This window comes from Canis lupus, chromosome 8, assembly GCF_003254725.2.
Source record: "Canis lupus dingo isolate Sandy chromosome 8, ASM325472v2, whole genome shotgun sequence".
Lineage (NCBI taxonomy): Eukaryota > Metazoa > Chordata > Mammalia > Carnivora > Canidae > Canis > Canis lupus.
The window spans coordinates 12,315,946-12,330,690 of NC_064250.1; the positions used below are offsets into that span (position 1 = coordinate 12,315,946).

At 37.7% G+C, this 14,745-nt stretch overlaps 1 protein-coding gene and 1 long non-coding RNA gene across 7 annotated transcripts in view; one reads left to right on the plus strand and one right to left on the minus strand.

The window, feature by feature from the left end:
• Positions 1–14,745, plus strand: part of NPAS3 (neuronal PAS domain protein 3) — an 853,690-nt gene that overhangs the window by 350,502 nt on the left and 488,443 nt on the right. The gene's annotated exons all lie outside the window — the stretch shown is intronic.
• Positions 8,594–14,745, minus strand: part of LOC112657977 (uncharacterized) — a 40,604-nt gene continuing 34,452 nt past the window's right edge. Inside the window, exon 3 of the long non-coding RNA XR_003135412.3 lies at positions 8,594–9,312. This is a non-coding gene — a long non-coding RNA (uncharacterized LOC112657977). The remainder of the gene's footprint in view (positions 9,313–14,745) is intronic.

Consider the following 14,745-nt stretch of genomic DNA (forward strand, 5'->3'; position numbering starts at 1 on the left):
TATTTCAATTTGCATAATGACACCTCCCCATATTTGGAAATAAGTCTTTTAACAAATGTTCCCAGGCTTGATAAAATTATTGTGTAAATTTCACATGTATGTAGACACTAAGTAAGAAAGAATCCTCACTGTCTCATTTGGAATCATCAGAACTTCAGACATCCTGGACAGCTACAAATATTCAGTTCTCATTACATATATAGTTATCTGTTTATCCTTCCAGGGTTATTGAACTAGATATAATGGGCCTAAATACTGTGAAGGTTTAAAGTATACAGTGTGTTGATTTGATCCACTTATATATTGCAAAATGATTACCACCATAGTGTTAGCTAACACCTTCATCATATCATATGATTACCATTTCCTTTACAGTTATCTGTTAATGTCCAGAAATTGGTGTGGTATGTCTTGAAGCAGAAGCAGACAAAAAGCAATAAATAACTAGGCAAATAATCACATTGCCCTAGAGAAAGGGAAGGATATAAAAGCTAGAGAGAACTGTGATAAGAAGGTATTTGTTTTTTAAATGTGGTGTTAGAGTTAATCCAATGGATGAGGTGGAAGGAAGGAATTACCTTTCTTCTTGAATCATTATTGTACTCCAAATAAATAATACTGTAATTACTTTTTTCATGAATGATTACTTAGTTTCTTTGCCTCCTGAATCAGCTATATTTACTCAATCAGAGAAAAGAAAGTAATTAGAATAACTTACTTGCCAAATTTGCCTAAATTGTCTAAACTGTTTTGGTTTTAATGAAATACCTACCACTGTGGAAATCAGCGTAAAAACCACTGACTTTAATCTACACAGGAAGTTCTCTCTTTACAACAGCTGAAAAAGGGGATTCTTCTAAAATCTATTTTGTTTTTACTACGAATGGAGCTTTTACAAACAATTTGATTTTTTGAAAGTCAGAAGCTATGCTTGACTTTTTAAAACAATTGTGTAAGTATCTTCTGATTATATTTTTCCTACAACCAAATAGAATGTGGGAGAATTATTTTTAAGATAAGTATTTGGAAATGAAGAAATTGATTACAACTATATGCAGGTCTGATAGCTTTTTAAAAATACCACTCTCATATTTTTAATTGAATGACTAGTTGGTAGGACACCAAATGCTGCAGGGTCCCAAACTTATTCCACCACTAAGTTTATATTATACTGGAATGATCATATTGCCTGTTGGGAAACATGTCCACTAAAAGTTCAAGTTGACACAATAATTTCAAAGAAAATTTTTGCTACTTCTTGTATAACGTATTCTCTGAGTTTATAAGTTCATTGCAGCAATAGTTTTGGATGTTTGGTTCTTGGTTTACTTATAACACACTGGCTAGAAGTAGGGTACATTGGGGTTGTGTGTTTTGAGTTTGTTAGATCAGCATTATATAGTTAATTTAAAGAATTGTAGTATTCTCCCCATATTCTTAAGTTATAGCTAAAATGAAAGTGAAATATTCATTTGAAATAGAAGGGAAGGGAGAAGAAATGGGTAGGAAATATCAGAAAGGGAGACAGAACATAAAGACTCCTAACTCTGGAAAACGAACTAGGGGTGGTGGAAGGGGTGGGGGGTGGAGGTGAATGGGTGATGGGCACCGAGGGGGGCACTTGATGGGATGAGCATTGGGTCTTATTCTGTATGTTGGCAAATTGAACACCAATAGAAAATAAATTTATTATTAAAAAAAAGAAATATTCATTTGAAGGGAAATAAACTGGTGCATAAAAAGAATATTGAATCTGTGATGTATAATGAAGGAAAATAGCAATAACATGAAAATTAATATTCTTAATATTTGACCAAAACTCACTTCAGGTTATTTTTATTTCTTTCCAAGAATGCCCCTGATTTCATTAGTGAGACATGGTAAGACATTTTTAAAGTTCTATCTATAAATAGCATTTTTCTCATAAACTGACCTAGTGATATTAAATTGGTACAAAGCTCAAAATCAGTATTTAACATTTAATGGAACGAACAAACTAATTCTGCAATTTAACTCAACATTTGCAGTAAGATGACTTGTACCCTAATGGCTTGTAATTAATTTTTCTGAAAATCATATTTATGATAGTCTGCAGATTCGGGGCTTTATCTAATACATAATGTTCATTTTGAGCCTTTAATTGCATTTAAATTAAAATTGGCTTAGCAGGAAGATGAATTGTGGGAATGCATCAAACCACCCAGCATGTCCTGAAGATGTGAGCCTGAAAATGCAATTTGGTGGAGATGTGCAGAATCATTTGGAGTTCATTAATTTTTATTGCACAGGTAGTTTTACTAAAGTAGGTTATTTTCTTTGAAATTTATATTTATGTTTATGTCAATAGCTGAATATTGTATTAGTCCTTACATCTATTAGAGTTTATTAACCTGGCCTAATAGAGGTTGTTCATATTGAGAAGAGAGATAATTTGTGTCTGTCCCTCATTCTGATTCTGTGAGACTGGTAGTGTAAGAATGCATTTTTTTGGCAGGGAGGAGGGAAGAAGGGAGAGGGGGTCTCTGTGAAGGAAGTCAAACAAGTCCTTTCAGAGAATGGACTCTGGAAGAAATCTGGTGAGGGCCCATCTGAGAAGACATTCTTATTACTGACCTTCTTAGGCCTTCCAGACTGAATAATCTTTTTCTCTCTGCATGAATGAGGTTTTGACCTGGCCATTGCAATGAAGGGTTATCGATGTGCAACTCTGTTTGTGGTTTAATGTGCCTGAGCTTTGGCCAGCCAGCTTGTAAGTGATTCCTTAACTTGCAGATGCTGCTGAGGTGATCCAATTTAATTATAATGTCACTTTACAATTATAAGGGAAAAGAGGTTTTACGTAGTCTAATGAATACAAATTGTCCACAATTTGAAAATACAAAGAAATAAAAATTAACATTTGTCCTCTTTGCCAGAGAATTTACATTTGTGCAACTGGTACTAATAAGTAAAATAATCCCATTACCTAAATTCATTAAATACATGTGCTTTTTATTTTGGAGATAGTATATCATTCTTATTAATAAAATGATATTGTTAGCATTTGCCATTCTGGACTCATTTTTTCCCCCTTTGCAGACAGTGTAATTAGGGATGGAAAAAGCTTCAGGATGAGCAAATGCCAACTATATAAATGAATTATATAATTGTGGTAATGATTTTCCCTAAAACTCTTTCTGCCAACTGTAACATTTTTCACCTCACCGTGTGTGTGTGTGTGTGTGTGTGTGTGTGCATGCACACGCACGCGAGTACTCACGGTCTGTGTGCCGTCTTATTTCACAAAAATGTGGAAATAGTTTTCCATTCTGACAATCTGCCGCAAGTTCCTAGTTTGTGGTCAGAGATGATAGAAGCCCATATTCATTTACTACGCGCCAATCAGAACTTGACAGAGGTATTGCTTATTTTCTCATTTCATCACTGGAGCATGCTGTTGTAGTTTAGTCCCTAATTACTCTCAGACCGAGACGATCCAAATATCCCCATGGTGGTAATATTTTCCTGCCTGGGTGAGTCATTACGTTGTTTGGCAGACTGAAACACCAGCCTTCCGTTGTTGGAACACTACCCCTCATGTAGAGCCACATCCTCCCCTCAGTGCTGTCTGCTCTTCGACTTCGGTCCTGCTGCGACATTTCAAGCTATCCTGTACGCAATCACATTTGCCTGCCTTCTCTCTGACTGATTGGACCACTGCCAGTTCCCTTTTCAGGGCCAAGGACAGGAGAATGGGGGGTATCTGAATAGAACTGCTTAATGATCTAATGGACCAGTGCCTCTCTCCCACTGAGAGAGAGGGCTTATTTGTTTGCTGGTTACAGGAAAGGTCAGGGAAATCCTTTTCAACAAAGGCTGTGACAGTGAGAATGTACAATATCATACATTACTGCTGTTTGAATAACTTAATACCTTGGGTGCGCCCCACCCCCAGAGACAAAACCAGACATTTTGGGGTCTTTATTTCATTTTCAGTCTCCTCCAGATGGCAGAAAATGGAAGTGAGGAAGCTTCGGTTCACACAATAGTTTACACCAAATGCCAAATATCAGGAAGCTTCACAGGTATTCAGTTCTGAAGAGTGTGATGAAGTTTGGAAAGCTGCTAAAGATAGCCAGCCTTTCCAATAGGGATTGTTATATAATTATTTTAAATTATGTGTGTCTAAACCTGCAGGGATCCACAACGTCTTAGTGGCACTTGAGCATTTGTTATTTTTGGTTTAGAGCGATGCTCCTTCACTACTTTCCCCAGCCGATCTTTTTCATCTGTTGGCACTTCATCAAAATAACCACAATAACCACAAATAAGTATTTACCACAACATATGGGGAAGTTTTAGGTGAAACCATTTTTGAAAGAGTTGAGAAATAGATGCACCAAATAGATGTATGAAAAGTACTTGAGTTATACTCTTCAGGTTAACATTCTGACAAAGTGTTCATCTATGGATAGCTGGCATTTTTCTTCACGTCCTTGGTAAACACTACTAACTGTAAAGTGGTTTTTTAGATGGATCATTAAAGATTATAAAGGAAAACATACTGAAAGGGGGAAAAAAAAACAACAACAAACTTCGATGAGCCAGCTATCACACTGGGGAGACGTTTGGTGGGAAATTAACTGACTCCACTAGAAGAGATTTAGATTAAGCCATGGAGTAGCCAATAGCAACTGGAGCCTACTTGTATTGAGATGTTTATTTAAACAAAGAAATCATCAAACAATAGTTTGAAGGAAGTTTTTTTTTCCCCTTTCTCTTTTTTATATTTTCTGAAAAAGGAACAGAGAGGCAGGAGAGGTTTGTCCCTCCATGTCACGGTTCACCTGCCCTGGAGGTGGAGGGTGGGGAGTCTTGCAGTCTGCTCACTCAACTGTATTTGACTAGGGCCGTCAGCCCCTCAGCTTTCACAAGCATTGAATATGTCAAAAAATCTTTCAAAGAAAGTGTAAATTTTAACTGGGCTGTTTCTGGTTCATATTTAATGCTGTTTAAAAAGCCACAAGCATGTTGATGTCCAAGAGACTCTCGCATGTGTGCTGTGCAGCTCTGCTGAGGTGTGGTAAGTGTGTGATTCCAAGCAATTAGGATAAGAGACAGTTGGTATAGGTAATTTCTAAATACCTAAGAAGGTTGCAGTATTTTTGTTGAGCAGCCTGAAATTAACCCTTTTCTTCAAATAGGCGGGCTGTACCTAGAGTATGATTTTTCTCTGTGTGTTCCACTTTAAAGGAGTGTCTCTTCTTGCAAGTCTAACCACTGATTTCCTTAAGAAGATTCTTATTTATTGCTTATTTTTTAAAATGGACTGCAAGATGCTTTATAAGAACCAATTACTATGATCAACATGGTGATGATTATTTTCTATGAGTCTGCCTTCCTCTGGCATGTTAAAAAGCTACTACTCAGCTAACTATGGAGCTGGGAGAAACTGTCTTATTTCCTTTACAAGAATCCCTTGCCCTAGAGGGAGGTTGTCTTTAGCACCCACATCTGCAGCTGGAATGTGATGGATAGGTAGTACATGGAGAGTCATTGCCTTCAGATTCATTGGTATGATCCCGTTTGTTTTGTTTTTACTACTATAAGAATAAAGAAAGAAATGTAGTCATAAATATATGGAAATGTGTCCTTTGGGTGCTTGAACTTATTTTCTCAAGCTCACATGTAGAGAATAAAGGGGGCAATATCCATATGTGCACATCTCACCCCTAATTGGAATTTAGAGCTGTTCACTGACTTTTTTAGAGGGTAGCCTGTGGATGTCTGAAAAAGTGGACCCGGTCTCTCTCTCTCTCTCTCAGCTATCAGCTTCAAACTGTATAATGCATAGCATCTTAAAAAGTGTGGCTTGAAGGAGAGCTGTTTATCCTTGGCACCAAATTTCCCTGCATCATGTATTTCCAGAAAATTACTGGGGGATTTCCTGTGAAGAAAGAGGGGATGGGGGTGGAGAATTGATAAAAAATGAGTAAAGAGGAAGACAGACCCTCACACATTGAAGAACAGATTCTGTAGTCGTGGGAGCTGGCAGACATGTTCCGTGCTTTTCACAGTCAACATTCAAACAGATTATCAGATGGCATATTTCACCCTGTTGTTACTTTAAATGAAGTGACCATGAAATCAACAAATCTGCTGTCAGGTGCCTGTCACTGAGATAGTTCTTCCTGTCACACAATGCCTCACATAGCAGGTAATGTGTTTTTAAGAATCAGTCCTGTGTCACCTCATCAAGTCCTTGTTAAAAAGATGAAATAAGACGGATGGTGTTGTCTACCATGGAGTTGACTGAAATTCAGTAGAATGAAATGTACAGTCTACAAAGAAATGCTTCAAAGAGAGCCACCAGGGTGTAAGAAAGGATAGGTATCTTGTCCTACTTTCTTACGGGCTTCTGCTTGTGTCCTTAGGATCACTATGCACTTTGTCTTTTTCATTAAATTCTAGTCTACAAATCAATTAAATCACGTTTTGAACTCCGTGATGAGGGCTGGGTCGATTTAGGTTTACATCATCTAGCATATGATTTTGCAGAACACTAACACAAAACTGACTTAGGATCTCTGAGATGCACTTGCTTTCTTTCCTACAAGAGACAGATGAATTTACTGAGCTGTAAGGGATATCTCAGAATGTATTTGTTGAGTTCTCTTAATACATTTGAGTATACTTTTTGGATTTTTATCATTGCCCTATTTTAGGTATTCTTTGACAAGATGCTCTTGGTATTTTGAAATAATGGTAGAAAAAAAGGAAAAAATCAGAAATACAAATCATGTACCTACTAAAAATCATATAGATAGTGTAGTAAGCATGTACATCTCAGTTTGTGTGTTGATTATGGTTTCTATTCATAAACTTTATTTATAAAAGAACACATTTTATGGAAGCACCTCCAAGGCTCAGTTGGTTAAGTGTTGACTGGGTTTTGGCTCAGGTCATGATCTCAGCATCCTGGGATTGAGCCCCTTGTAAGGCTTTGCACTTAGTGCAGAGTCTGCTCAGTCCCTCTGCTTCCCCATCTGCTACTCTCCTCACTTGTGCTCTCTCTCTCTCTCTCTCAAATCAATAAATTAAAATTTGTAAAAAGTATTAAAAGAATACATTTTATGTGGAAGTTCAGTCTGGTATATTAGTGGTCATAAGTATGATTTCTCTTTGTAAAGCACCAGTACTAGGTACACACCAGGTACAACCCTGAATCTACATTGCCTACAACTTCAGATTGGAATCTAGATGCCATGAAGCAATAGATCTTTTTAATACTACCAAGTTTGTATCATCTGATTCAGTTCATACATCTGATAGATACAGTTCAGCAGCAAATCTTATTATAACATCAAAGTCAAAATACCAGGATGCGGATTAAAATACAAGGGCCTTTTTATTCATGCATGTGTGCATCCATTCCCTCCATCTGACTCTTACAGCAATTATTATAGAGCCATAACAGATTTGAACGTTAAAAAGAATGAAAATCAATATCTGCTTTCCAGGAATTGAACCTGGTGGTGGAGACACACAAATGATTCTTAATACCCATGGGTAAGTGCTAAGGGTGTGACTTGATCTGAGAGAGACAGGGAAGACTTCACAAACAAGGTAACATCTGAGGTGGATCCTGGAGGATGAATAGGAGTTCATCAGGGAAAAGGTAAAAGAAGGATACACATCCCAAAACATCGAGGGGTAAAAGGGCATGATGTGTCTTAGGAAAGATTGCGCAATTTGGTTGGGCTATAACACAAGGAAGATTATGCTCTAGGGACTTCATTTTGAATGGTTTAGAGGTAGAGACTGCCTTAGAGCACCACTAATGCATTTGGTATGTCGAAATACAGCAGTCAGAACTGTGGTCGCATTTCATCATGGGTGATATTATGGGTGAGTATTGAGCTGTTAACAAATCAGCCAAAGTCCTTTTCAGAAAAGAACAGTTCTAAGAAAAGTGCTGTAGTTATTATTTATTATTAATTTAGGCAATTATTTTTATTTCCCATTTCTATTTTGTATGTTTAGCCTTGGTCCTTTTTCTTAGTTCTCTCTAGATGCCCATAGATGGGTTTCTAGATGTTCTTCCCCCAGGTTGCATCTGTAATGAGACTTGCAGTTTTCTTCACACTTCCTTACAGCTTGGTTGATAAAAATCCCAATTGTGTGTGTGTGTATGTATATGTGTGTATGAAACATTCAGCTAGATAATGACACCTGTAGGCTTAGAAAAACCAAGTGATATATTTTGTTTTTTCTAAACTGCTGCATTCCAATTACTATTTGGATTAAAACTCCACTGGATTAACGTGGAGTTGGCATTTTTACTGGTTACAGATCTTGACCATAGAAATATCATTGTACTTTTAGATTACCTGATCATATCTTTAGTATTATTTTTGATAAGTATTACACATTATGAAACAGGTTGACTGGAACATTTTTCTTATGTTATGATTATTCATCTTCCAACCTTTGAAGCAAAATTCTGTACTTGAGTGTTTGGGGGATAATTAGTATGTTAGATGTGGAGAGGACAAGTGAAACACAATCAAATGGAAAACAAAAATCTTAGACACATATACACACAACTTTTGGGGGATAGGAGAATCCATTCACAATTTTATTAACTCCTAGACATTTGAGTTTATTATTTCCTATTATTGGTCATTATATATAGGATTGTGGTGGTTGGTCCTTTAATTACAGCATGCATTTAGAACATTTTAGTATCTTAATGTGTTTATTGGGAATTGTGGAACTTGCTTTCCTGTCCTGAAATGAGCTCATGAAAATGCATGAATGCTCTTGTCATTCGAGATGGCAGGGGGTGTTTTTGGCAGTACAATAAGTTTTTCCCTATAAAGAATAGCTAGGATGTAGCAGTGAAGTGTCGGAATGCATGGAGATCAGATTAAATGTATTTGAATTAGTATCTCTATGGGTTTTATATCTCAAAGTCAAAATAGTCATTCTCATCAGATAAAAATATTCTTGACTGGAGAAACTCTGATCCAGAAACAATCTATCATTTGAATCCCCTGATTGTAATATGAATGGATATTCAAGTTCTAACACACTGAGAGTTAATGCTGTATCCCAGTGGTTTATTGAATCACAGTGCCATCTAAAGCGATCCTCTAAGAGCAAAACCAGTCAGAATAAGTATTTAGATACCATCTGCCAGTGCACCTCGCTGTAGCACAATTCCCAATGGTGGAATTTGTAAATGAAATGTCTGTCCCGTTGCTCATCCAGGCAGTGTTAGTTACTGAAGTACAGAAGTCCTTGCTATAAGGTGCTCTCATCTATAAGGTCCTGTGAATATAGAATGACAATAGTGTTACAAGAAAAATTCAGCGTATATGCATGCCATCAGTTGCTGTAACTTCAGTGGGTATTTATAGCTAAGGGGGCAATGTTAATTACTCGTTGTGATCCCTGTCATTACTTACTTTTAGTTATCAGAACTTTCCACTTGAATCACTTCACCATGTTACACTTTGGGGATTATTCCTTGAGTAAGTACTAAATGGTTACTAAAGATATCATGCCAGGGAGTCATGCCCTCTTTTGGTTTTGGAAAATAGGAGTCTCTATAATTGTAGTATGAGACTTCTATTTAAGTGTTCCTTTAGGTCATATTTGCAATTTTTTTAGCATTGTTTCTCCTTTACCTTTCAAACATTACCGATAATTTGTTGAACTCTACTCTAAGTCAGCAGAAGCAGTGTTTCCAATATATATAGCCTGAAGTACTGCATTTTTCTTGTTGTTGATTTATGTTATTTGACTGTTGCCTGCTTTTTTTTGTTCCCCTTGGGTTTCAAAATATTACATATGGCATTTTTTTTTTTTTACTGAACCTAGTAAGCCACTTTATAAATAAATGTCTGACTATAGATTCCTAGGTGACAATAGATAAAATCTTAGGTAAATTCAAATAACATGTCCAAACGTGCAATGTAAAGTCAGTGAAAATCAAATAAACAGTATGTCCATATTGATATTAAACCATGGTTTTAAATAACAGATTTCCAAAATTTTCTAATTATTACTGTTACTTTGGCAGAGTGGAAATACGTTTTTTGAATCACACAGAGCAGAGTTAAAATATTAGCTCCCATTTATTTTTACTCAGTATGTGATCTTGAGCAGCTTACCTGAACTCTTTGACCATTAATTATCTCCTCTAAGAAATGATGAGTCAGAGGTAAGATATATGAAGTATTGGATACATAGTAAGAACCTATATATGGTAGTAGTGCTGTTTTTTTTAAAGATTTTTTATTCATGAGAGATACAGAAAGAGAGAGAGGTAAAGACAGAGGCAGAGGGAGAAACAGACTCCATGCAGGGAGCCTGATGCGGAACTCAATCCTGGGACCACAGGATCACACCCTGAGCCAACAGCAGATGCTCCACCACTGAGCCACCCAGGCGTCCCCAGTAGTGCTGGTTTTTATTTAAAATCAGCCCTTTCTACTGGCTCCTGAATGCATGTACAAAACATACTCTGATTGGGTGATAGAATGGCATCCATGTATAGAAAATTATTTATATACATAGTGAATAGTTAAGTCTCCAACAGGATACAAAACATATTGGATTCTTGTAATACCTGGACCTCCAGTGCTAACACAATTTAAATGACAAGGAAACTTTACTGTTTAATTTTTAGCAAAATTTGTCCTGGTTTGCTCATAAACTCAAGAATTTGTGGCAAAAGGAGGCCTTCTTAAAAACAACAAAAATCTCAGTGCATTAATTTTAATCATATGGCTTTTGTTGGTAAATATTTGTTGAAGACTAATTAAAAATAGAAACCACAATCCATGCCTTTATCAGCTTGATAACCTGTTAGCAGAGAACAATACTTAGTGAAAGGGCTAAATAACAAATCGACAGTGTAAAATGGTAAGATAACATGACAAAAAACATATGTAAATACTAAAGGGATATGGAGGGGATCCCTGGGTGGGTCAGTGGTTTAGCGCCTGCCTTTGGCCCAGGGCGTAGTCCTGGAGTCCTGGGATCGAGTCCCACATCGGGCTCCCGGCATGGAGCCTGCTTCTCCCTCTGCCCATGTCTCTGCCTCTCTCTGTGTGTCTCTTGTGAATGAATAATAAAATATTTTTAAAAATAATCTTAAAAAAATAAAAATAAAAGGATATGGAGAGATATAAGAGTGCATAGTAGGTTAAAATTGGGATACTTCATGGAGGAAAAAATTGGAATTATTGGCAGACAGGAAAGGAATAGGAAAGCTATAAAAGAGCACGTTGGTGGCTTTTCTTGAGGAGCCAAGAACCAATTACCCACCCGGAATTTATGAGAATTAAGTCAATTTAAGAAATATGAAAATATACATGAAGAATCTTTGTTTACTAGTTACAATTTTATTCCAAGAGTTGATATGAAATAGCTTTTTTTTTTTTAAGATTTGATTTATTTATTCATGAGAGAGAGAGAGAGAGAGGCAGAGACACAGGCAGAGGAGAAGTAGGCTCCATGCAGGGAGCCTGATGCGGGACTTGGTTCCGGGACTCCAGGATCACACCCTAGGCTGAAGGCAGGCACTAAACTGCCAAGCCACCCAGGGATCCCCCGATATGAACTAGTTCTTGAGAATTATGTAGGTCCTGATTGCATTGTCTATGTACCAAAGTTGAGGATGGAGTCATTGACAAGTTGTGGGGAATGTTAGATGGTGAGTAGGTGAGACAGTAAAAATAAAATTAGGCTTGTATGTTTTAAGTGAGGAATTTTTGCATGAAAACAGAGGAATTATGGTCTGACAGTGGTGGAATGCTAAGCTACCTTTATTTCTAAGCAGTTGTGTACATGCACTTGTTTGTGTGTGTGTATGTGTGTTGTTGCTGTTGTTGGGAAGGGAGTAGCAAGAGAGATAAGTAGCTTCCTTTGACAAAAATTTTAAGGAAAGCAGAGTTTTGCAGGGGAGCCTGGAAGAGCCAGGCTTCAGTTAGAGCAAGTAGTAAGATATATATTCCAAGAGAAGTTTGAGGATGGAGTTTATATATAGTAGAATACATGTTACTGGGAAAAGCCAGTAACAGGTGAGGTGGGGTGGGGACAGTGAGAGTAACCAGAGAGACTTGCACTTTGAATCTTGTAACCAGAGAGTAACCAGAGAGACTTGCACTTTGAATCTTGTTGAGAATTCTGGAAGTGAAAGTTGTACATGGGATTTATCAGATTCAAGATCCCCGGTTATGACCTAGAGCTGTTTTGGTGCCAGACAGACCTGGCTAAAGATCCCAGTTGCTGATAGTCCTTGGTTTATTCACTTAATAACCTCAATGTGGATCACCGGTATCATAGATAAGTTAAAATTGTGACTTTATTTTGTAGTTTTGAAGAGCACATTCATGTGAGAAATGGTCTTTTATACATTAAAGCTTAAATTTTTCTCTAGTCTTTTAAGTAGAATTAGTGATTCCCAGAATCATCTACAAGAAAGGAGCTCACTGAGCATTTCTGCTAATATATGTTACTTTAATTGCAAAATTGTGCCTCCCATCTTAGCTCAGCAATTCAAAGTTTGCATAAGAGGTTTGAAATGAATGAAGTCAATAGATTTTTTTTCATGCACAGGTTTATATATTGAGTTCAATTCTAAAATATATATCACCCTGCAAGTGGAAAATGTATTGATCTATAGTAGATGGATTTCTATCTCTAGTGTTACCCGAGTTTGTGCAAAGCAGATCACATAAGGGCTAGCGTGGTTTTGTGGCATCCTGCAGACTCAGAGAGGCTCCAGCCCTGCAGAATCATGAACTCATATGACAACTCTTGTGATACTACTTTTAAGTCCTGAAGAATTTCCCATTTGGAAATGGGAATTTCGATTACTTTGCACAGCTATATAGCTGCAGTGTTAACTAATAAAGTAAATTCAATCCATTTCACATCAGACAAGCCCTTGTTGCATTGTTTCTCATCTGGGCTGTTAAATGTCATGAAGAGAGACACATCTAATCTTGAACTATCACTAGAAAAAAGTTGCGGGCTCTCTTGTGCATGCTTTAGCAGAAAGAAAGCATGTCGTGTACTCTGAGAGCTGGAAGGGATGTTAGAGGTCAATTGCTTGCTCTCTAATCTAAAACCAGAGTCCCCTCCTCAGTCCCCACAGGAGTGAGCCAGGAGGGGAGGTATTGACTTAGTCTGAGAAAGAGCCGTCATAGCAAGACCTCAGAACAGGAAAGGACTGAGCTGTGATGTGGTTATTCAAGCAAAGTCGAGGAAATAAGTAGACAAGGAAGTTCGATCAGATCGCTTCCTTCTAAAGTTCTTTCTAAAATTCTGTAAAAGCATCCTCCTTCAAGTTTGACTGGATTTCAGCTACTATTGAGGAGTAAAGGGTAGGGGAAAGAGGATGATGTTCCTCTTGCTGGAGGATTTAAGCACAACAAAGTTATATTGGGGGAAAAAAATGATACTAAAGACCCTAGCTTTCCCTTTTAACAAGATCTAAAAATGATGAGTGAGGAGCATAGTAAATGCCTATTTGGTGCTATAATGATAAAACAACACCAGTTTGCCCTATGGCAGAACTAGCTCATCACAGCAGCTTCCATGTTCTGAGAACATGCACCCTCTCTTAGGTAGGCCCTGTGTTGAGTGCTTTTGCTGTGCTACTTGCTTAGAACACATCTGTCTCTATAAGGTAGGCACCCTTATTCTCCCATTTCATAGATTTAACAAGGCTAAACAGCTTTTTTAAAGTCATATCACCAGCGAATGGAAGGGCTAGAATGCATATTCGGGGTGCCAGCTAACACGTAGTGTAATTTGCAACTTTAACCAATAAAAGAAAAAAACTTACACAACAGAATACCCTCACTCTTCAGTCACACATTTTGAAATATTCAGGAGTAATAGGTCTTAGCATATGAGCCAGCAATACCACTTCTGAGTATATAAATGAAAGAATTGAAAGCAGGGTCTCAAAGAGATATTTATACACTCATGTTCACAGGAGCATTATTCACAATAGCCAAAAGGTGAAAGCCCCCCCACGTGTCTGTTGACAGATGAATGGAGCAACAAAATGCGGTATGTATATACAAGGGAATACTATTTAGCCTTAAAATGAAGGCAGTATTGTCACACGCTGAGGCTCCATAGGAGTAAGAACCTGCTGACCCAGAGTGTACAAAGTGGAGGAATTCAACCCTATGTCGGCTTCATGCTTCCCTCTTTAACTTGGTGCTTCACGTGGAAAATAAAAGAAAATAAGCCTCATCAATTTCCGAGTTCTTTCGAGCGGTACAGCCATACAGATCAGATAGTACAGAGGGAATGCATTATAAGATGAAGCCCTGCCTCTTTTCTGTTCTATATCATTAATATGCAGCCTCCACTCTGAGATCCCTGGGAATATCATTCAGTGTCTCATTTCCATGCCTTGACTAAGGCCTGCATATGCCCCGTACCACCCTCATGCTCAGATGGGGTTCACCTCTCAGCATCCAGCTGTGTTACCTCCTTGCAAAGCATACCTCTCCCAGGCCTGCCTTCCTGTGCATCTCCAGCACACAGTGTAAAACCCTGTAATATAGTCGTTTTCAGCTAGAAGCAGTTTGGCCCCCAAGAGACATATAGCAACGTCTGAAGGCATTTTGGGTTGTCACAGCTGGCTAATAGGTAGAGGCCAGGGATGCTGTTAAACATCCTATTATACACAGGATCCCCACTACCCCCCAGCCCTCCTCCACACACATACAC